The sequence below is a fragment of the Garra rufa genome, chromosome 1 (genome assembly GCF_049309525.1).
Source record: "Garra rufa chromosome 1, GarRuf1.0, whole genome shotgun sequence".
Classification (NCBI taxonomy): Eukaryota; Metazoa; Chordata; class Actinopteri; order Cypriniformes; family Cyprinidae; genus Garra; species Garra rufa.
In genome coordinates, this window is record NC_133361.1 from 104205361 (window position 1) to 104227423 (window position 22063).

Sequence of the window (22063 nt, forward strand, 5' to 3'; positions counted from 1 at the left end):
AAGAAGTTGGAGAAAAAAGAAATGTTTTATCTCAACGACAACAAATGATACAGAAATTAAGCAAACAAACAAGGTATCAGAGGGAATACAAGAAAGAAGCAACATTAACAATGACTGTTAAAGATATAGAAAATATAACAATACTAATGATAATTAAAGCAGTTGAAGAGAAAGTTGGAATGGGAAAATTGATCGGACTGAGAAGAAAAAATAATTATGATTTTGAAATGACTATGGAAAGTGAGATGGACTGTGATTTGCTGTTGAATGGAATAATGATAAACGGACAAGAATGTGAGATAAGGAAATTGTGTGCAACAGAAAGAATGGTGTCTTTCTTGAGTCTGCCCAGCTATATAGAAGATGAGGAAATCAGTCAAAAACTAATCAATTGGGGTGTAACTCCCATTCTACCACTAAGAAGAAGATATCATCCCGGGACAACGGTGGCAGACGGAACACGATTTTTGAGGGTAAAGTTTCCACAAGAGGTGACGTCTTTACCATACAACACAAGCTTCAGGACTGAAGAAGGAGTGCAGTACTTCAGAGTGATTCACGATAATCAAGTGAAGACATGCAGGATCTGTGTAAGTCCGGAGCATGAAAAAAAGGACTGCCCACAATTCACATGCAGAAATTGTCTTGAGCAGGGGCATTATGCGCGAGACTGTAAAGTCCCGCGGTGCCAAGGCTGCCAAAAGACAATGTTAAGATGCAGATGCGAGATAGAAGACGAGGAAAATGAAGATCCAGGAATGGAAATACAAGAGGTAATGGGAGTTACAACAATTGAGAGGTTAAATGACTCACAAAGGCAGACGCAAGGAGAGGACGAGAAACAAGATGACGAGGAAGAGGAGAACAACAACATAGATGAGAATAAAGAAAAGAAGGAAGATGAAGAACAAGGAATGGAGATGGGAGGAGGAGCGAACAAAGAGGATATAAATTTGATTAAAGAAGGATTTTCTAAGGAACAGGACGATGTGGACACTAATGAACTGGACTACGAAAAAGGACAAGAAAAAGAAAAAGCTGAGGATAAGGGAATAAAGACACTGACTGAGGTAAGAGGAGCAGACAATGGGGGGGAAATTCGTGGAATGGAAAACAAAGGAAAAGAAAGACTGAATAGATGTGTAAAAACAAGAAAAGATGGCTTAGACATTCAACAGGTTCTTAAAAGGCAGAAGATAAGAAGAGAAGAGCAAAAGGAAAGACTGGAGAGGAGGAAAGCTGAAATGGGTGAAGTAAAAAATACTTTTTTGAAAGACAATGAAACGGATTGAATGGTGGTTTTTGGTTTTTCCAATCTTTTCTTTAATGAGCTCTATATCAATTGTATCGCTGAATGCTAGAGGATTATCCAAATGTCAAAAGTTTGAAAGATTAATGTGTCTGACCAAAAAATGTGATGTGCTATGTTTACAAGAAACGAAATGGGAAGATAAAATAAGTGATGAAATTAGAAAATTATGGAACGGAGAAATATATAGTAACTGTGATATGGAAAGGAAGAGAGGGGTAGCTATCTTAATAAGAAAAGGAGTATTTGAAGAAGTAAATATAGATTATAAAGACACAAAGGGAAGAATAATAATTGTTAAATTTGTGTGTAATGGAAAAGAAATGAAAGTGTGTAATATACATGCACCAAATGATGAAAGAGATAAATTTAATTTTTACAGGGATATGAATGAGTTAATAGAAAAACATGACAACATTATGGTGTTAGGGGATTTTAACACTGTAATACAGAGAATTGATGTAGATGATTCAATGGGATTTAGAAGAGATAGAGGGAGGAATGAACTACATAACATAATGGAGAAATATAATATGGTGGATGTGTGGAGAGAGAGGAATGGTATGAAAAGAGAATATTCAAGAAGACAAATTGTTGACAGAGTTCTAAAGCAAAGTAGAATAGACTTATTTTTATGTAAGAAAAAGGAAGCATATTATGTCACTAAGGCGTCTTACAAAAATTATAGTGAGAGTGATCATGATTTTTTATGGATATTGATGAATTTTAATGAGGCTGATAAAGGACCAGGGGTGTGGATATTAAATGCAGAACTTCTAAAAAATGAAATATACAGAATGGAAATAGAAAGTATAATAATTAATAGTGTAAATGAGGAAATGTATGAAATGGAAAAAGGGTTTTGGTGGGACATTCTAAAAAAAAGAATAAAAAAATTCTCAATGGAATATTCAAACAAATGGCAAAAAGTCAAAAAGATGAAAGAAAATAAGATCAAAAAAGAGTGGGATGAAGAAATGAGGAAAGTAAATGAGCATGATGAAAATATTGATAAGATAATAGAATTACAGGAAGAATTAAAGAAAATAGAAGAAGAGAAGTGTAAAGGAGCAATAATAAGAAGTAGGGCGAAAGACATTGTAGAAGGAGAAAGAAGTACGAAATATTTTTATGAATTAGAAAAAACAAGACAGAGAGCAGATATAATAAAAAGTATTAAAACAGAAGATGCGAGGATTGTAGAAGATAAAACAGGAATTTTGGAAGAAGTCAGAGAATTCTATAAGCATTTATTTACCAAAAATGAGATAGTTTTAGAAGATGAGGAATTTGTATTAAGTAAAATACAGGTTAAAGTTAATGAGGGAGACAAAGAAATGTGTGAGAGTGAGATTACGGAATTAGAAATAGGAATTGCAATTGATCAACTGAAAAATGGTAAAAGTCCAGGAATAGATGGATTAACAGCTGAATTTTATAAGGTTTTTAAAGATGTGTTATGTCCAATTTTAAATGAAATATTTATAGATAATTTTAAAAAAGGGAATTTATCGAATAGTATGAAGAAAGGTATGGTGAAAATAATTTACAAGAAAAAAGGTGATAAGAGAGACCTGAAAAACTACAGACCACTAAGCATGTTGAATACAGATTATAAAATATTAGCCAAAATTTTAGCCAATCGATTGAAAATAGTAGTACCAAATATAATTACTACAAATCAAGCATATGCTGTTCTAAAAAGAGATATTACTGATGTCATTAACAATATAAGAGATATGATATGGTACATGAAGGAGGAGAAAGAAACAGGATATATAATAAGTGTGGATTTAGAAAAGGCTTTTGATAGAGTTGAACACAAATACTTGATACATGTGATGGAGAGATTTGGTTTTGGGGAGAATTTTTTAAAATGGATAAAATGTTTATATACAGATATAAGTAGTTGTGTAAAAGTGAATGGTTTTTTAACTAAAGATTTTAAAATAACGAGATCAATCAGACAAGGGTGTCCTATGTCAGCATTATTATACACTTTAGTATCTGAAGCTTTAGGACTGGCAGTAGACCAGGAAAAGAACATAAAAGGAATACGCATAAAAGGAGAAGAATCAGAACAAAAAATATTTCAATATGCAGATGACACGACATTGTTTGTAAAAGATATTAAAAGTATGGATAAAGCAATGGAAGTTTTAGAAAGATATTGTAAAGGAACAGGGGCAAAAGTTAATAAAGAAAAAACTACATACATGAAAATTGGATTACCGAATGATCTGCTGAATAAAATGCAATTTAAGGAAGAAAAGAAGAGTATGAAAATTTTAGGTATAAGGGTTGGAGAAAATGAAAATGAAATAAGAGAAGTGGTATGGGAGGAGGTTTTAAAAGGAATGGAGAAGAGATTAAATTTCTGGAAATTAAGAGGATTATTTTTAAAAGGGAAGGTTTTAGTTATTAATTCTTTGTTTTTATCAAAAATGTGGTATGTATTGGGTTCTGTGAGTTTGCCTATATGGGTGTATAAAAAAATCAAATCTATTGTTTTAAACTTTTTATGGGAGGGGAAACCATCGAAAATTGCTTATGACACTCTAATTGGAAAGGTGGAGGAAGGAGGGTTGGGACTAATAGATCCATTAATAAGAATGAAAAGTATAAGAATAAAAACTGTTAATAAATACTGGAAACATGGGAAATATGCGTGGAAGGGTGTAATGAACTATTTTTTAAATAAATGTGGAAAAATGGGAGATGATGTTTTATGGATGAAGCTAAAAGAAAACATGATGAACGGAATACCAGAGTTTTATAAAGAGGTTGTAAAAGCATGGGGTGATTTTAGAAAGCATGTTGTTTGTACGTCTTTTACCAGGGAAGAGATTTTAAGACAACCATTGTTTTTAAATAATCAAATTAAAAAGGGAAATGATACCATTTTTTATAAAAAATGGTTTTATGCGGGGATAAAGCAAATAAAAGATATTTTGTATGAAGTGATACCTGGTTTTGTACCGGTGCAAGTAATAAGAGACGCAATTGTAGAAAATTATGACAATGAAACTAAAACAGTCTTAGAAAAACAATACAAACAAATGAAAGAAGTAATACCGGAAGAATGGATAAATATTATAGAAGGTACAGAAGAAACAAAAGGTAATGATGGAATGATGATTGATTTTAAAAGTAATGACAAACAGCATGCTTTTAAAGATGGTATTTTAAAGATGTTTTATTCTTGTTTATGTGAAGATGTTTTTATCACACCAAAAGCAGAAGGATATTGGCAAAGATTGTACCCAAGTATGGAAACTAAGAAAATATGGAAAAATCTAAGAGCTTGGTGGAAAAGTCCAATTTTAGAAAACTTTGATTATATTTTAAGACATAATTGTTTATTAAGTGAAATGAGACTGTGTAAATTTGGAATGGCAAGTGATGCAATATGCAAGGTATGTAATAGGGAAGATGAAGGATTGATACATATTTTTTTTAAATGCACAGGGTTAAAATGTTTTATAAAAAAATTAAAAGAAATGACAAGTAAATTGGGAGTAGAACAAAGATGTATTGATGAAGAATGGGAAACAATGTTTTTATTTGGTTCTAAAGGTAATTTTAAGAATGTGTGTTTTTTAAATTTGATATTAACCATTGCTAGATTTGTAATTTGGAGCAGAAGGAATTTTGTCAAACAAAAGAAAACAAAAATACCTGTGTGCAAACTTTTTAAGGTGAAGATGTGTTTTATTTTAAATGTTTTGTTTGATTACTGTAATATGAATGAAGAGAAAGATGTTTTTGTCAAAATTTTTGTAAATGATAACCCATTTATTGAAATGACATGGTTTCGATTTAATGTATTGTTGCCAGAATGTGATTCAGACTGTTTTTAAAATGTATTAACATGTTTTAAATAAATAAAAAAAAAAAAAAAAAAAAAAAGAGCGCCCGATCTCGTCTGATCTCGGAAGCTAAGCAGCGTCGGGCCTGCTTAGTACTTGGATGGGAGACCGCCTGGGAATACCAGGTGCTGTAAGCTTTTGCCTTTTCTTCACTATTTATATAATATGCTGGCTTTTACGGAGGCTGATCTTTAAATAGCCCACTTTTTGGAGCAGCCCTCGCTTACGGCCATACCGCGCTGAGAGCGCCCAATCTCGTCTGATCTCGGAAGCTAAGCAGCGTCGGGCCTGCTTAGTACTTGGATGGGAGACCGCCTGGGAATACCAGGTGCTGTAAGCTTTTGCCTTTTCTTCACTATTTATATAATATGCTGGCTTTTAGAAAGACGTGTTTTACCGCTCTATTTATTACAATCATTTAAATGTATTATAGAGTTTTAAGTGTTTTACATGTTTTTTAGGCCATTTTATTACTCTTAACATTTTAAGTGAGTGTGTGTCTTTAAAAATGGATGGTTGGCCTGCCATGTGACTAGACACATGACAGGAAGCAGGAAGTACAACTGTATAAGAGAGCAGCATGACAAACAAAGGACAGTCACCAAACTGTTGGATTGAGGAGTTGCTAATTTTAGAGCTCACCTTTCCATTCACCACCTGCAAACTTTGGATTACACTTTCTGTGGATTGTATATACACCGGTGGACACTCACATTGGACTTATCAACACACTGGGATTCTTGGACTGTTTTTAGGGTATGGACAAATGAACTGTATTCTTTTAACAGCGTTTACCTCGTTTTATCGTGTTGTTTTAAAGTCTTTTATGTGAACCTTGTAAATAAACCAAATCTATTTAAACCAATCTTCTTTTATGTCTCATTCTTTTAACCACTAGTCATCTCTCACAGTTAAATCTGACCCCATTTTAGTCTTGTAACTCGGCTGATAAGGCCGATTGTTACACTTGGATGGGAGACCGCCTGGGAATACCAGGTGCTGTAAGCTTTTGCCTTTTCTTCACTATTTATATAATATGCTGGCTTTTACGGAGGCTGATCTTTAAATAGCCCACTTTTTGGAGCAGCCCTCGCTTACGGCCATACCGCGCTGAGAGCGCCCGATCTCGTCTGATCTCGGAAGCTAAGCAGCGTCGGACCTGCTTAGTACTTGGATGGGAGACCGCCTGGGAATACCAGGTGCTGTAAGCTTTTGCCTTTTCTTCACTATTTATATAATATGCTGGCTTTTACGGAGGCTGATCTTTAAATAGCCCACTTTTTGGAGCAGCCCTCGCTTACGGCCATACCGCGCTGAGAGCGCCCGATCTCGTCTGATCTCGGAAGCTAAGCAGCGTCGGGCCTGCTTAGTACTTGGATGGGAGACCGCCTGGGAATACCAGGTGCTGTAAGCTTTTGCCTTTTCTTCACTATTTATATAATATGCTGGCTTTTAGAAAGACGTGTTTTACCGCTCTATTTATTACAATCATTTAAATGTATTATAGAGTTTTAAGTGTTTTACATGTTTTTTAGGCCATTTTATTACTCTTAACATTTTAAGTGAGTGTGTGTCTTTAAAAAATGGATGGTTGGCCTGCCATGTGACTAGACACATGACAGGAAGCAGGAAGTACAACTGTATAAGAGAGCAGCATGACAAACAAAGGACAGTCACCAAACTGTTGGATTGAGGAGTTGCTAATTTTAGAGCTCACCTTTCCATTCACCACCTGCAAACTTTGGATTACACTTTCTGTGGATTGTATATACACCGGTGGACACTCACATTGGACTTATCAACACACTGGGATTCTTGGACTGTTTTTAGGGTATGGACAAATGAACTGTATGCTTTTAACAGCGTTTACCTCGTTTTATCGTGTTGTTTTAAAGTCTTTTATGTGAACCTTGTAAATAAACCAAATCTATTTAAACCAATCTTCTTTTATGTCTCATTCTTTTAACCACTAGTCATCTCTCACAGTTAAATCTGACCCCATTTTAGTCTTGTAACTCGGCTGATAAGGCCGATTGTTACACTTGGATGGGAGACCGCCTGGGAATACCAGGTGCTGTAAGCTTTTGCCTTTTCTTCACTATTTATATAATATGCTGGCTTTTACGGAGGCTGATCTTTAAATAGCCCACTTTTTGGAGCAGCCCTCGCTTACGGCCATACCGCGCTGAGAGCGCCCGATCTCGTCTGATCTCGGAAGCTAAGCAGCGTCGGGCCTGCTTAGTACTTGGATGGGAGACCGCCTGGGAATACCAGGTGCTGTAAGCTTTTGCCTTTTCTTCACTATTTATATAATATGCTGGCTTTTACGGAGGCTGATCTTTAAATAGCCCACTTTTTGGAGCAGCCCTCGCTTACGGCCATACCGCGCTGAGAGCGCCCGATCTCGTCTGATCTCGGAAGCTAAGCAGCGTCGGGCCTGCTTAGTACTTGGATGGGAGACCGCCTGGGAATACCAGGTGCTGTAAGCTTTTGCCTTTTCTTCACTATTTATATAATATGCTGGCTTTTAGAAAGACGTGTTTTACCGCTCTATTTATTACAATCATTTAAATGTATTATAGAGTTTTAAGTGTTTTACATGTTTTTTAGGCCATTTTATTACTCTTAACATTTTAAGTGAGTGTGTGTCTTTAAAAAATGGATGGTTGGCCTGCCATGTGACTAGACACATGACAGGAAGCAGGAAGTACAACTGTATAAGAGAGCAGCATGACAAACAAAGGACAGTCACCAAACTGTTGGATTGAGGAGTTGCTAATTTTAGAGCTCACCTTTCCATTCACCACCTGCAAACTGTGGATTACACTTTCTGTGGATTGTATATACACCGGTGGACACTCACATTGGACTTATCAACACACTGGGATTCTTGGACTGTTTTTAGGGTATGGACAAATGAACTGTATTCTTTTAACAGCGTTTACCTCGTTTTATCGTGTTGTTTTAAAGTCTTTTATGTGAAACTTGTAAATAAACCAAATCTATTTAAACCAATCTTCTTTTATGTCTCATTCTTTTAACCACTAGTCATCTCTCACAGTTAAATCTGATCCCATTTTAGTCTTGTAACTCGGCTGATAAGGCCGATTGTTACACTTGGATGGGAGACCGCCTGGGAATACCAGGTGCTGTAAGCTTTTGCCTTTTCTTCACTATTTATATAATATGCTGGCTTTTACGGAGGCTGATCTTTAAATAGCCCACTTTTTGGAGCAGCCCTCGCTTACGGCCATACCGCGCTGAGAGCGCCCGATCTCGTCTGATCTCGGAAGCTAAGCAGCGTCGGGCCTGCTTAGTACTTGGATGGGAGACCGCCTGGGAATACCAGTTGCTGTAAGCTTTTGCCTTTTCTTCACTATTTATATAATATGCTGGCTTTTAGAAAGACGTGTTTTACCGCTCTATTTATTACAATCATTTAAATGTATTATAGAGTTTTAAGTGTTTTACATGTTTTTTAGGCCATTTTATTACTCTTAACATTTTAAGTGAGTGTGTGTCTTTAAAAATGGATGGTTGGCCTGCCATGTGACTAGACACATGACAGGAAGCAGGAAGTACAACTGTATAAGAGAGCAGCATGACAAACAAAGGACAGTCACCAAACTGTTGGATTGAGGAGTTGCTAATTTTAGAGCTCACCTTTCCATTCACCACCTGCAAACTTTGGATTACACTTTCTGTGGATTGTATATACACCGGTGGACACTCACATTGGACTTATCAACACACTGGGATTCTTGGACTGTTTTTAGGGTATGGACAAATGAACTGTATTCTTTTAACAGCGTTTACCTCGTTTTATCGTGTTGTTTTGAAGTCTTTTATGTGAACCTTGTAAATAAACCAAATCTATTTAAACCAATCTTCTTTTATGTCTCATTCTTTTAACCACTAGTCATCTCTCACAGTTAAATCTGACCCCATTTTAGTCTTGTAACTCGGCTGATAAGGCCGATTGTTACACTTGGATGGGAGACCGCCTGGGAATACCAGGTGCTGTAAGCTTTTGCCTTTTCTTCACTATTTATATAATATGCTGGCTTTTACGGAGGCTGATCTTTAAATAGCCCACTTTTTGGAGCAGCCCTCGCTTACGGCCATACCGCGCTGAGAGCGCCCGATCTCGTCTGATCTCGGAAGCTAAGCAGCGTCGGGCCTGCTTAGTACTTGGATGGGAGACCGCCTGGGAATACCAGGTGCTGTAAGCTTTTGCCTTTTCTTCACTATTTATATAATATGCTGGCTTTTACGGAGGCTGATCTTTAAATAGCCCACTTTTTGGAGCAGCCCTCGCTTACGGCCATACCGCGCTGAGAGCGCCCGATCTCGTCTGATCTCGGAAGCTAAGCAGCGTCGGGCCTGCTTAGTACTTGGATGGGAGACCGCCTGGGAATACCAGGTGCTGTAAGCTTTTGCCTTTTCTTCACTATTTATATAATATGCTGGCTTTTACGGAGGCTGATCTTTAAATAGCCCACTTTTTGGAGCAGCCCTCGCTTACGGCCATACCGCGCTGAGAGCGCCCGATCTCGTCTGATCTCGGAAGCTAAGCAGCGTCGGGCCTGCTTAGTACTTGGATGGGAGACCGCCTGGGAATACCAGGTGCTGTAAGCTTTTGCCTTTTCTTCACTATTTATATAATATGCTGGCTTTTAGAAAGACGTGTTTTACCGCTCTATTTATTACAATCATTTAAATGTATTATAGAGTTTTAAGTGTTTTACATGTTTTTTAGGCCATTTTATTACTCTTAACATTTTAAGTGAGTGTGTGTCTTTAAAAAATGGATGGTTGGCCTGCCATGTGACTAGACACATGACAGGAAGCAGGAAGTACAACTGTATAAGAGAGCAGCATGACAAACAAAGGACAGTCACCAAACTGTTGGATTGAGGAGTTGCTAATTTTAGAGCTCACCTTTCCATTCACCACCTGCAAACTTTGGATTACACTTTCTGTGGATTGTATATACACCGGTGGACACTCACATTGGACTTATCAACACACTGGGATTCTTGGACTGTTTTTAGGGTATGGACAAATGAACTGTATTCTTTTAACAGCGTTTACCTCGTTTTATCGTGTTGTTTTAAAGTCTTTTATGTGAACCTTGTAAATAAACCAAATCTATTTAAACCAATCTTCTTTTATGTCTCATTCTTTTAACCGCATATAAAAGAAAACATGAAAACATGATACTGTTGCTTCTAATAGCAATACGAATTTGCTGATCGTTTCTTAAAGATTGTCTCTGCAGTGTGCTCTTCAATTGAGAGACGGGGTGTGTTTAGGAATGTCAGAGGAGGGAGGCGAGATGTCCAAAAAGGTCACGAGAGTCACGCTGGACGGATCCTTTGACCTACAGGCTCATGTAAATCTGCCTTTTCTGTTTATATGATTGAAATTTATGTCAGGAAAAAACTGGACATCTGTTTTTTTGGGTGCTCCCAGACAAAGAGCGGTTTCTGCTCACTGGGCGCGTTATCACTGTTTTAGTGTCCTGTGAATTACCGTCTTCCTGTGCTCCTGACGTGAATTAATGTTAACCGGGCAGGCCGGGTCAAAATTAGGGAAGGCTAGTAGACTATTCGGCGTCTGGTGATCATCATGTGATGGTCATGGATAAATTTTATGGCTGGAAAGAGGGTCCTTTTGTTTCTTTGGAATGTGGCATTTTCTGTTTGATGCTTTGTTCGACCAAGATCCTACAATCAGTACAATTCAAATTAAAATAAATTATGGGTTTTGAAAAGACTGTGATTGATCTAGTGTTGTGAACACCTGTTGCTTATTTTGCTCAAGATCATTTTCTATTTAAGTCCCTTTGCCATACAGCCATGATTTCATGAGAGTTGACTTGAAAAAAAAAAGACAAGAAAGCCACAATTTACAAAACAAGAGCTTATAGTTCTTTTGGATGAGGTGGGAAATAATAAAATCATGCTATTCTCAAAACTAAAAAACACTATTACAAATTCAGACAAAAAGAAAATTTGGGCTGAAATCACACAAAAAATAAATGCTTCTGGCAATGGGTATGAGAGAAGCCCAGAGGAAGTAAGGAACAAGTGGAGGGATTTCACAAGTGTTACCAAACGGAGGGCTGCAGCACGTAGAAGGGAAGAAAAGAAGACTGGGGGGTGGGGGGGGTATCAATTCAGTTCCTCCTCTGAATGCAGAGGAAGAGAAAGTTTTGGCCATCCTGGGGCCTGAAGCATTGGAAGGGATCCCTGGAGGCATTGATGCATGTGCATCAACTAGGACTCAAACATCAGGCCTCCTCCAGTCTGGCCCTTCAGCATCTGGCCTCCTCCAGTCTGGCCCTTCAGCATCAGGCCTCCTCCAGTCTAGCCCTTAAGTATCAGCAGTGGGTCCTGGGCTATTACTCCCTTCCCCTGACTCAACTCAGTCTGAGGCCTTCTCATGTGCTGAGCAACGTCCTCCTGATATTCCAGAACACCAGTCATTAATCTCCCGACAAAGGAGAAACAGGGGACGTTGTGGCTGCAGTGCAAAGCTGCTTCAGTCTGAAAAAAAAAAAACTGAACTCCAGGAAATTAAGAAAGAATTGACTGCCCTGAGGGAGCGGCAAGACAGACATCATCAGGAGGTAATGGCCTACAGGAGGGCTAAATTAGAGTTATTACAACAACAGGCCCTCCTTAACCATGTTTTACCAACTGATAGTAAGTGCAAATGGCATTGTTCATGCATTACTCAGTATGTAAAGTCAAATCATGTGTGACTGACAGCTTTGTAACTTTTTGAAACTGTATTTTCTTTTCACAGACCCACAGATGTAACAATCTTCATCTTCATCTTCTTTTTATTTATATGTATGTATGTATGTATGTATGTATTTTTATTTTTTGGCTACATTGTTGGCCACCATGCCTCCCAAAATCCAACCCCTCGTCCTAGTCGTGGGAGGTGGAAACAGACTGGGTCTGGCAAATGGGGCTCTGGTGAAGCTATGTGTGTTTTCAGTGACAAAGCAGTTCAAAGCCTTCATCAGCTGATTTGAAACACAAAATAAAATATACTATTTTATGTCCAAACATACTCTTTTGTAATATGTAAGTGCTTTTTTTTGTATATGACCTGTAAGTGCTTTGCTAGTACATTTGGCATTCATACAGTAGTTTAACATGTGGAAAAGTAAATTGACTCATCAAAGTAGTATACTAATGCCAGTTCAAAATATGGGCAATTGATGTGTGACGCTAAAGCATTTACCATGTCTTGTCATCCCTTATTAAATACCTGAATAATGTGACTAAGCCCAATTATGAAGCATATGTATGAAATGGAATTTTTAATTTAAAGTGGTAAGCCACCATCAGATACACTAAAACCATACATAAAGTTGTCTATGTAAGGATTTCTTAATTCACAACATTATATCAATGACAATATAAGCCAAATATAGCACAAAACACTGTTTTAAGTACTCAGATCATTTTTAAGAATGGCATGACAACTATGGAACCAACAGTATGACAACAGCCTTGTTTAAAACAAAAAAGTAATTAATGCATTAATAGGATAATGCTGTACCAAATTACTATAACATATCTTGATTGTTAGCTAAGGTGTTTCTATAATCTCTCTGATATGGTGCAGCAGGTGTACTAAGAACTTTCCTAATAAAAACGGCATGCATATGTGTTTCAAGTGCTCAACAATGGCAGCTTTACAAAGAATTCTACAGCTTGAGCATAGAAGGCGGCACAGAAGTCAGACAGTTTACATAAATGCCTATATAAGGACACATTTCACCCCCCTTGACACACTAACTGATGATGCCATCTTGAGAAAATTCCGGCTTCCAAGGAACAAGATCCTTGAACTACTAGAGATGGTGAAAGCACACCTTCAGAGGGCCACCAGAAGAAACTTTGCCTTAAGTCCAGCAGTGCAGTTGTTAGCTGCACTGCGTTTTTATGCTGTTGGGAGTTTCATGGAGGTGGTGGGTGATGGCCTAGGTCTCAGCAAGTCTTCGGTCAGCAAAACTGTGACAGCAGTAACACCTTTGCTGTTACAGCTTTTAAAGGACATTCTGATTTTATCCAAAACACCAGAAGAAATCCAGCAGGCCAATCGACAGTTTTATAGCAATGCCAGCATCCCCGGAGTAATTGGAATTATCGATGGCACCCTTATTCCAGTAGCTAGCCCTGTTGTAAATGAGCCATTATACATTTGCAGGAAGGGCTATCCAGCTATTAATGTCCAAATAGTGTGTAATCACCAGGGGATGTTTACAGACATTGTTGCAAGATGGCCTGGGAGCACACATGACTCTTTTGTATGGGCCAATTCTGCAATTTGCCAGGTGGCTGAAGACGGTGGCTTTGGGGATAGCTGGCTGCTGGGAGACAGTGGCTATCCACTTCGCCCATACCTCATAACACCTGTGCAGCAACCAGCCACCATTGCAGAGGAGAGGTTTAATCAGGCCCATGGAAGGACACGCTCTACAGTGAAGAGGGCTATAGGACTGCTGTATCAGCAAGTCCAGTGGTGGCCTGAAGCTGAACCCCACCAAATGCTGCTCTGTAATTGTGGTTAGTGCAATTCTCTACAACATTGCAGTCAAGGAAAATGTCCAACTTCTTGATGAGGAAGACAGGGGTCTTGCTGGTGCTGAGGAAGATGGCACTTCTGATGATGATGATGATGATGATCAACACACATCAAGGCAGAATGCATCCTGAAGCAGAAGTCAGACAACTGTTAATTCAGAATGTTTGGTTAGGTTTTTTTATTTTTTTTTTACAGTTTGGATACTGTATTTTTTTGTTTAAATGAATCTGACATAACTTGTGTTAATAAATATTCTGTTTTTTTGGGCCTATATGGTTTGTCCCTGCAGACTTCATTTAAATACTTTTGCAAACAAGTAGGCTATATATTTTTTATAAAGCTTATGACAATATTCCATTTACTACTTCTGTGAACACAACACAAAACAACTTAAGCTACTTATTTATAACTTTCTTAACACTTAACACTCTATGCACTGTGTGATAGCAATCTGTCTAACGTCTGATTTCCGTTGCTTGTTACTTGTGTGAGTGCATTTTTAACTCAAATCATTCCAAAGTCCAGCAATTTTCTTTTTGCAAGTTTAATAACAAAAATTAACTGGAAATGTTGAACGGTCACTCCAATCTTGCATAAAACAAGTTCTAACGGCACTTGCCGGAAATGACATCAGCATAATTTTCAATATTTGTAAAAAATATTTTAAATCATTAAAATACAATTATTTTACAATTGCTCAATTCAATTACTTTAAACACATCAATATAAATAAACAAATAACTTATGTGGCTCTTACACACTGTATGTGCTGAATACGTGAACAGTAGGCCTACAGATAACATTAATTATAAGTGAAAAACTCTAACGTACTATGTTACAAATATTGTTAGGAGAATTTGTCTTTGGGAATGTTTTAACAAAGATACTCACTTGCAAACTGACATTTTCTTCGCACAAACGAAATCAAGGCTGCGCTCCAACCACCATAAATAATGCTTTCGTAGGGCACTTCGAAGGGAGAATAATTGCGATGGTCACGCTGTTATATCGTTTCAAAGTGAATTTACAATCAAAATACACCAAGTCTTCACAACACTAAGTCTTCCAAATCACTCGAAGTGGTCGGAGAAATCTTACAAACTAATAGGGCATAGGGTCGTTAACTGTGAATAGAACACATCCCAGCTGCGGTGAAATCAATGACGTCGACACAGAAAACTAACAAGGAACTATGCTTCTAACCACAGGTCGAGAGCTGTAGTTCCAACCACGTAAGTTTGCGATGCTGTTTGCGAATGTTCGTTCGAACTATGGTGTCAGGAAACACCCAAACGTTGAACTATGTTGGTAACGACGGAACTTGCGACAATAGTTGGCTAACGATGGTTTTAGGAAACGCACCCCAGGCTGCTTGACCAGCAAAAACCAGCCTAGGCTGGTTTTAGCTGTTTTTTTTCACCAGGGAAGACTGGGTCGTACAATCAAACTGCTTGGGAACCATTTACGTTCCTGAGAGTCACACTGCATAATATTTAGCAGAAAGTCTCTTGGAAAGCATAAAAGAATGGCACATCGATGAAGGAAATATTTTGTGTGTCACCACAGACAACGGTGCCAATATTGTTGCAGCCATACGGCAGTTAAAATGGCCATGGCTTAACTGCTTTGGGCATAATTTGAATGTTACTATTACCAATTCACTACAAATGGAGAAGACCAGCACAGATCGAGCGTTTGGCGCTTGCCGGGCATTTAATGGGGCTTTCTCCAAAAGCTGGGACAGAAGACGTAAACTCAGGAGAGCGCAAGAGGAGCTTAACATCACTCATCACTCTCTCATAATGGTAAGCTATATCCAATATTAAACATTTTGACATTTTATTCCAACACCCATATCAATAAATATTTAATATTAGAAGTCTGATATAAAAAAATTACAACCACATTGTTAATGGCTACAGATTAGAATGAGAATACAAAATGAAAATTATCTTAAAAGAAAAGCTAAATAGAAAAAAATAAAAAAGTGAAGTTATTCATATCATTTATTTATTATTTGTAGTATTGTCCCACACGCTGGGGCTCAAAGCTGAAAATGACTGAAAAGGATTCTGAAGCAGGCTCCAACAAAACCCCGGGTGTGTGCAGATGACAAAAGCCGACGTCCACTACCAAACTTAACCTGGCAAGATATTTCAGTCCTGGAGACTGTAAGCAGCGCATTAAAGCCTGTAGCATACTTGACTGATGTTTTGTCTGGAGAGTCTTACATTAACATTTCGTCTTTCATTGTTCACCTGTTCGTCTTATGTGTGCCTGCAACAAGCAGTCTATCTGAGAAGGTTTTTAGCACAGCAGGTCAAATTGTCACCCCTTTTCGAAATGCTTTAACCCCGGAGAAGGTGAATATGCTGGTTTTCCTGTCAAAAAACTGTGTTAAATTAATTTCATGCTTCACAATTATAATTATAGTATGTCTATAGTATATATATACATATACACACACACATATATATATATATATATATATATATATATATATATATATATACATATATATATAAGATATTTTAAACTTGTAGTCAAAGGCTACTGCATTTGTTGTTTAAGGCACTTCTTACAGTAAAAACAGATGTAGCCTGCGTCTTATCCGTAATACCTTTAATGATGTGCTTTAAGGTGTATACATGCATTAAATACACAAAAAAGGTAAGTGTATGGTAACTATTAGGGTATTTTAAATATATTTTGCGATTTTCTATTTTTAGCCTAATATTTGTCATTTTCCGATATTGTCGATTATCTTATGGTACTGATTATAGAGATTGATATCGTGATTCTTTGGAAGCATCGTCGATAAACTATAATATCGTTGTATCACCCAGCCCAATTAGCATTGCATTATAAATATAATATATATATAAAAATACCCAAGATTGTTCGAAGAACACAGACAAACCATATATTGTCGCAGTCATATGTTTATTTTCATCAAGTTTTGAGTTTTATTCAGCTACAGCTATGACTGAATACCTCTGTCCATATTAGGGATTTCCTGGAGTGACATCAGTACTACTATTTCTGCTATACATAATTATGTAGAGTTTCTGAGCAGCGGCACCCTCCAGCTTAAACAGTCATTACTGTATATTACGTGTGTATTCAATGATGCTCTCAACACCCTATTTTGGGTAAAAATAAGATAAATATTACTTTTCTGAAAAGAAACTGGATTTTGTTTATATTTATTTATAAGCCACTATCGCACATCCTTACCTCCAACCCTAATCTGACATACCTAAACAAGTTAATCAAGGTCTTTAGGATCTGATGTTCTTTAGGAACATGCAGGTGAGTTTGATTAAGTTTGGAGGTAAACTCTGCAGGGAAAAGGATCTCATGGCCCATGTTTGAGAACCCCTGGTTTAGATCCTACTGTTATGATGATGCTTGAGGTAATCTGTGGGCAGGGGGTGTACTGTATGGGTGCAGAAATGCCCCCCTCCTCTAGACTGTATTGGTTTCTCCCAAGCCCATATCTGGTCTTCCTGCTCATTAATGTAATCCCTTTCACCTGTCTTAGTTAATTAGCCACCCTTTATAAGTTTGTTTGTTTATACTGTTTCTTTGTACGGCGACAATTGTTATGTATATCAAATGTTACATCTAGTGTTTCCTCCTGTGTTCCAGTCTTCTTGTCTGCTGTTCCCCTGTCTGTGGATTTATTAAAGCATTTTTCATTTGACTTCTTCATCGTGTTACCCATTCCTGCACGTTTCGTGACAGTCAGCCTGGCCAAAATAGTATCTCCGCGTTTCCCCTTTTTTCGTTTCAGATTTTTCACAGGCTTTTATTTTGTTTTCCATAGTGTTTCCCTTTATGGATCCCCTCCTTCATCCTGAATTCCTTCTCCTCTTGCTGAAGCCAGAGGAGAGATTGCTCGAGGGGTACACCAAAATGTTCCAGATGCTAGCTAACGCCACCAGCTATCCGAATGACGCACTCTGTGCGTGCTATGACGCAAGCCTAATCAGAGTGCACAGAATGCCTGAATTCTTTATCAGGATGCTTTTGAAATTGTCTATCCCCTCGGCTATGCCAAAAAAACACAAAGTTGTTGCAGTCTATCTTTCTGTGGCTAATTTACTTGCTCTTGTGCTGTCTAAAACTGACCACATGTCCCTTGTATGGTGGTGATAATTTGAGTTCACACACCATTGATGGATTTACAGAAAATTTCAGTAGTACTTTTGCAGGTACTGTGAAATCATGCGAAGTGAGTTTTTGAGTGATGACCCAAGTCAAGTCAAGTCAAGTCACCTTTATTTATATAGCGCCTTTTACAATACAGATTGTGTCAAAGCAACTGCACAGTATAACAACTGCACAGTATCCCAAGTGTTTGTGGTCCACAGCGCACCCCTGAAAGTTACAATTCTGCTATTTATGATTTACAAAGTGATTCCAGTCAAGCCATCAAAGGCATAAAGGTAAACTCTATTTTCAATATTTTGAAATCTTTCCTTGTTTGTCAGCCCAGTCTCCCACCCTGTTTAGGGCATGACCTATTCAAAGCTGTCTTATCCAATGATGTTGCCTTGTGCTTGAAGTATTTCATTAAGAAGAAACAATGGCATACATATTCAATTTTAAACCGACGCATCAAGCAGTTCAAGTACAAAGGTACTGATGCTCTCACGGCAACCGTGCCTGGTGTGAGTTCACCCTAAGGTCATAGCCGCGGGAACGTATTTTGAGCTGGGGGGGATGAGAGAGAAAAAATAATTGTGGTGGTGGTGGGGGGGGGGGGGGACGACTATCTAACCATGCTTTCAGTGGCGTAAGTGATAATACGTCTAACACATTGTTTTTGACGCGGGAGACACGAGTTCGCATCCGCCTTTAGGTGAAATCATTTTCGAAAAAGTCTCCCTTTTTACTTACATCACATCGGAAAGTCATTTGTTTTTAAAAAAAAAAAATTATTAAATAATCGGAAAGTTGAAATAAAGTATCAGCTAGGGTGAGGTGTTTCTGAGCAGAAGTTACAGTACATTGCTTTGTTTACTTTGCTGTGTCTCAGTGAAAACCGGGAAAGAGTTTAATTGGTATGGACCCTGAATAAGCCAAATGGAATCAATTTGTGGAAACCACAGCATTTGAATTAATTTAATTAATTTAAATTTAAATAAGGAGTTTAATTTATTAAGGCATACCTCATACAATAGAGTGTGACGGTGCTCTGAAAAGTGCAGAGACATACTCACTGAATTAGAGACGGTAAATGTGGCTTTTTTTTATAGAAATAAAATAAATTTAGTTCAGTTGAACATGGGAGGCTACAGATCTGAGGGAGCGCAGCGAGTCTGTTCCAAGCAGCCCTGAGCGGCAGGAGTGATATGTGATGAGAATGATGCGAAATGACTGGTGGCGGATCCAAAAGCAAGATAACTTTTGTTTATAAACCTTTAATTTCTTCATTTAAAATAAACGAGCTGGTCTTTATCGTTGCTGTGTTTTCATAAAAAAATAACGGTAAACCACAAATTAAGTATTCGTTTAAAAAAAAGAAACCTTATTTATTTTGGGGTAGATCTGCTTCCTTATCCGACTGATCCAATATCTGTCTGCTCAAGTCTCAGTCTTTTTTTATTTTGTTTGGAAATGCGTTTTTGTGCCGTGTTGATTGGTGTATTTTTAATCTTCAATGACGGATGCGGTGACGTCACGCGAAAATTATTGTCATTGTATTGTATTTCCAATAAATTTTAATGAATATTCGAATTACTAAAAATAGTTTTTGTCCTTTTTAGTTACAAATTTTACATTTATTTATTTTTAGCACAGCACCCCCAGCACCCCAATTTTTTCTTTAGCTCCGAGCCAGGGGGTGCTGCAGCACCCTCAGCACCCCTACTTCCCGCGGTAATGCCTAAGGTGGCTAAGCTTTTGAGGGAAACCATTTTTTTAAGGTTGCTTCCTGTATTAATTAGTGACAAAGTGCAAAATCCAGATGATGACGTGGCAGTTAATACTTCAGCTTAAAGATATAAAAAAAATTAATCAGCACAGGTAGCCTATCTTCACAGTCTTGAAATTCACAACTTTTTCTTTTATGTCAGTGTTAGTAAATGATGTAATTTCAGAAGAGTCAAGTTTTAAATGGGGGGGGGGGGGTCTAAAGTCTTTGGTCCTTTTTGAGCAATATGTTATCAGTCTAATCAAAGTTATGCTAAAAGTGGTAATGCCAGACCCGGAGTTTGGCTGAATGGATTCCAAAACAGTAAAACTGAAATGTTTAAGTCTAGAGAAGTTGGGAAATTAGCCTATTTTCAAAAATAGTGGTGTGTTCCACTAACTGTGTTAAAATATATTTATATATATACAACTAGTTTTTTTTTTTTGTTTTTTTTAAATAACTAAGTTAATTTGTTACACTGACAGCTTAATTTTCTCATATTTAGTTTTGTAAAATATATATAATTGAATTTCAAAAGTATATTTATTATAATTAAAATAATTTCATGGTAAATACTTATTACCTTATTGACCTTTAAAAAGAATCTAATGTATTCAAAGTAAATGTTTAATTATGAGTAAATGTTTCTGTTTTAGTTTGTCTTTTTTTTGTAACAGTGATATTCAAATAAAAAATAAATATGTAAATTTATACTTGTATTAGAATGTTATATGTAATATAGATTAGTAGCTATTCAGTGGAAAGAGCTATTGCATCCGAAACATCTGCACCAGGCAGTTTGCAGGATGCCTGTTTTTGACTATTTAACATAGTACAGAGATTGAGGAGCTGGAAGACATTTCACTTCCTACTCATGTTGAAGAGTTCACAGTGGATGAAGATCCTGTGAACATAATCATCGGGGACTGGACATAGTAGTTGGGTGAAAAGGGGGACTAAATTGCCAGGGCCCGAAGTGGGGGGAGGGCTCCTGAGGAACGTTGTACAGTCGAGGAAGCCCTTAGCTGAGTCAGTGCACAGGGCCCAGAATTCCCAGCAATGCCCCTGATTGGGGAGATCAACGCTGCAGAGATTTTGGTTTCACGAAGGTGCAGAAAATGCCAAACTTGGCAGACAGATTTGAATGCACAAGGAAAGTATCATTGGTGTCACAGATGTGCACTTTTGCAGAAGTGCCAGAACTCTGAATGCATTGGAAAAGGGAAAGTTTCCATCGTGGGCAGTTTTGGCGCAGAAGATGTGAACTTGTCCAACAGTGTCCTGAAACGATATTTGACCGATGAGAAGCTGTTACACTTACTTGCAGATAGCCAGGATATTGAAGAGCATCTGTTAACTCTGGAAAAGTGTAAAATCAAAATGCAAAACAACATTGTTGTTTGTTTGAAAAAAGCATTAATTCATACATCGGCAGCATCTACTCAGGAAGAAGTACCAGCTGAAGGATCTGTACAGCAATAAGTAGCTTCAGTTCCAGGGGTCAGAGAAGTAGCTGAAGAGTCAACTGAAGGTGAAGTACCTTTAATATCTGAGGACCAAAAGGTGGCAATTCTGGACGAAGATAAAGTGGATGAAGAAGTTGCAGTTGCGATGCAGATTGAGGAACAAGTAGCAGGTATAACATGAGTAATGTTATTTAATATTTATTGAATTTGTTATTTTTGTAGTTTTATGTCAAATGCCATGCATGTATTGTTTTATGGTCTGTCTCTTTGTCTTTGCTACACTTTTTGTTCTGTCTTGTGTTGAAATATCTTTCTGTTTATCATACATACTTGTCGGTATTTTGTTACACAAATTCTTTCCTGTCCTTTCTATTGTGTATATACAGTTTGTTTGTTTAAAGTCCAGTGAAACTGAAGTTCATCAAATGTACAGTTAGTGAGTATCCTTTCAGTTATGTAAATATCAAAGTTTTTTGTAATATTACTGATTAGTAATATGTTTATTGATGTGAATTTTTACATAGGTTGAGGATGCTGGCGAATAAGATATTCAGTGTGGCAGCAGTACAGACATTGCTGTGGTGGAAAAAATTTGGTTTCCCAATTAAAATCCCACTTAAGTTTAAATGGTGTGTTCACACCAAGCGTGACTTGTGAAAATAAATCACGCTATTCATGCGTACACTGTAAATAATTTCTGTTGTTTTCACAGTATTATTGCTGTATTTGCAGTGAAAGTTTACTGTAGAAACAGTTTACAGTAAGTTGCTGTCAATTTTATAGCTTTTACATCATTTTTGCTGTATTTCCAGCTTTGTCACCGTATAACTATTTACAGGAAAGTTGCTGTCAATTTATGCTTTTCTTTGGTGGGGGAAAAAAATAATTA

General features: G+C 37.4%; 9 non-coding genes across 9 annotated transcripts; all 9 read left to right on the forward strand.

Annotated features, from left to right (window-relative positions):
• Positions 1-5399: 5399 nt before the first annotated feature.
• LOC141318688 (5S ribosomal RNA) lies at positions 5400-5518 on the forward strand. The gene has a single exon (XR_012352989.1). It is a non-coding gene; the product is annotated as a 5S ribosomal RNA (ribosomal RNA).
• A 752-nt stretch (positions 5519-6270) lies between these two features.
• LOC141317574 (5S ribosomal RNA) lies at positions 6271-6389 on the forward strand. The gene has a single exon (XR_012351945.1). It is a non-coding gene; the product is annotated as a 5S ribosomal RNA (ribosomal RNA).
• An 84-nt stretch (positions 6390-6473) lies between these two features.
• Positions 6474-6592, forward strand: LOC141300711 (5S ribosomal RNA). The gene has a single exon (XR_012342024.1). It is a non-coding gene; the product is annotated as a 5S ribosomal RNA (ribosomal RNA).
• A 753-nt stretch (positions 6593-7345) lies between these two features.
• On the forward strand, positions 7346-7464 carry LOC141300718 (5S ribosomal RNA). Its single transcript, XR_012342026.1, has one exon. It is a non-coding gene; the product is annotated as a 5S ribosomal RNA (ribosomal RNA).
• An 84-nt stretch (positions 7465-7548) lies between these two features.
• Positions 7549-7667, forward strand: LOC141300724 (5S ribosomal RNA). The gene has a single exon (XR_012342027.1). It is a non-coding gene; the product is annotated as a 5S ribosomal RNA (ribosomal RNA).
• A 753-nt stretch (positions 7668-8420) lies between these two features.
• LOC141318701 (5S ribosomal RNA) lies at positions 8421-8539 on the forward strand. Its single transcript, XR_012353002.1, has one exon. It is a non-coding gene; the product is annotated as a 5S ribosomal RNA (ribosomal RNA).
• A 752-nt stretch (positions 8540-9291) lies between these two features.
• Positions 9292-9410, forward strand: LOC141300733 (5S ribosomal RNA). The gene has a single exon (XR_012342029.1). It is a non-coding gene; the product is annotated as a 5S ribosomal RNA (ribosomal RNA).
• An 84-nt stretch (positions 9411-9494) lies between these two features.
• LOC141300737 (5S ribosomal RNA) lies at positions 9495-9613 on the forward strand. The gene has a single exon (XR_012342030.1). It is a non-coding gene; the product is annotated as a 5S ribosomal RNA (ribosomal RNA).
• Positions 9614-9697: 84 nt separating this feature from the next.
• On the forward strand, positions 9698-9816 carry LOC141300743 (5S ribosomal RNA). Its single transcript, XR_012342031.1, has one exon. It is a non-coding gene; the product is annotated as a 5S ribosomal RNA (ribosomal RNA).
• The last annotated feature ends 12247 nt before the right edge of the window (positions 9817-22063 follow it).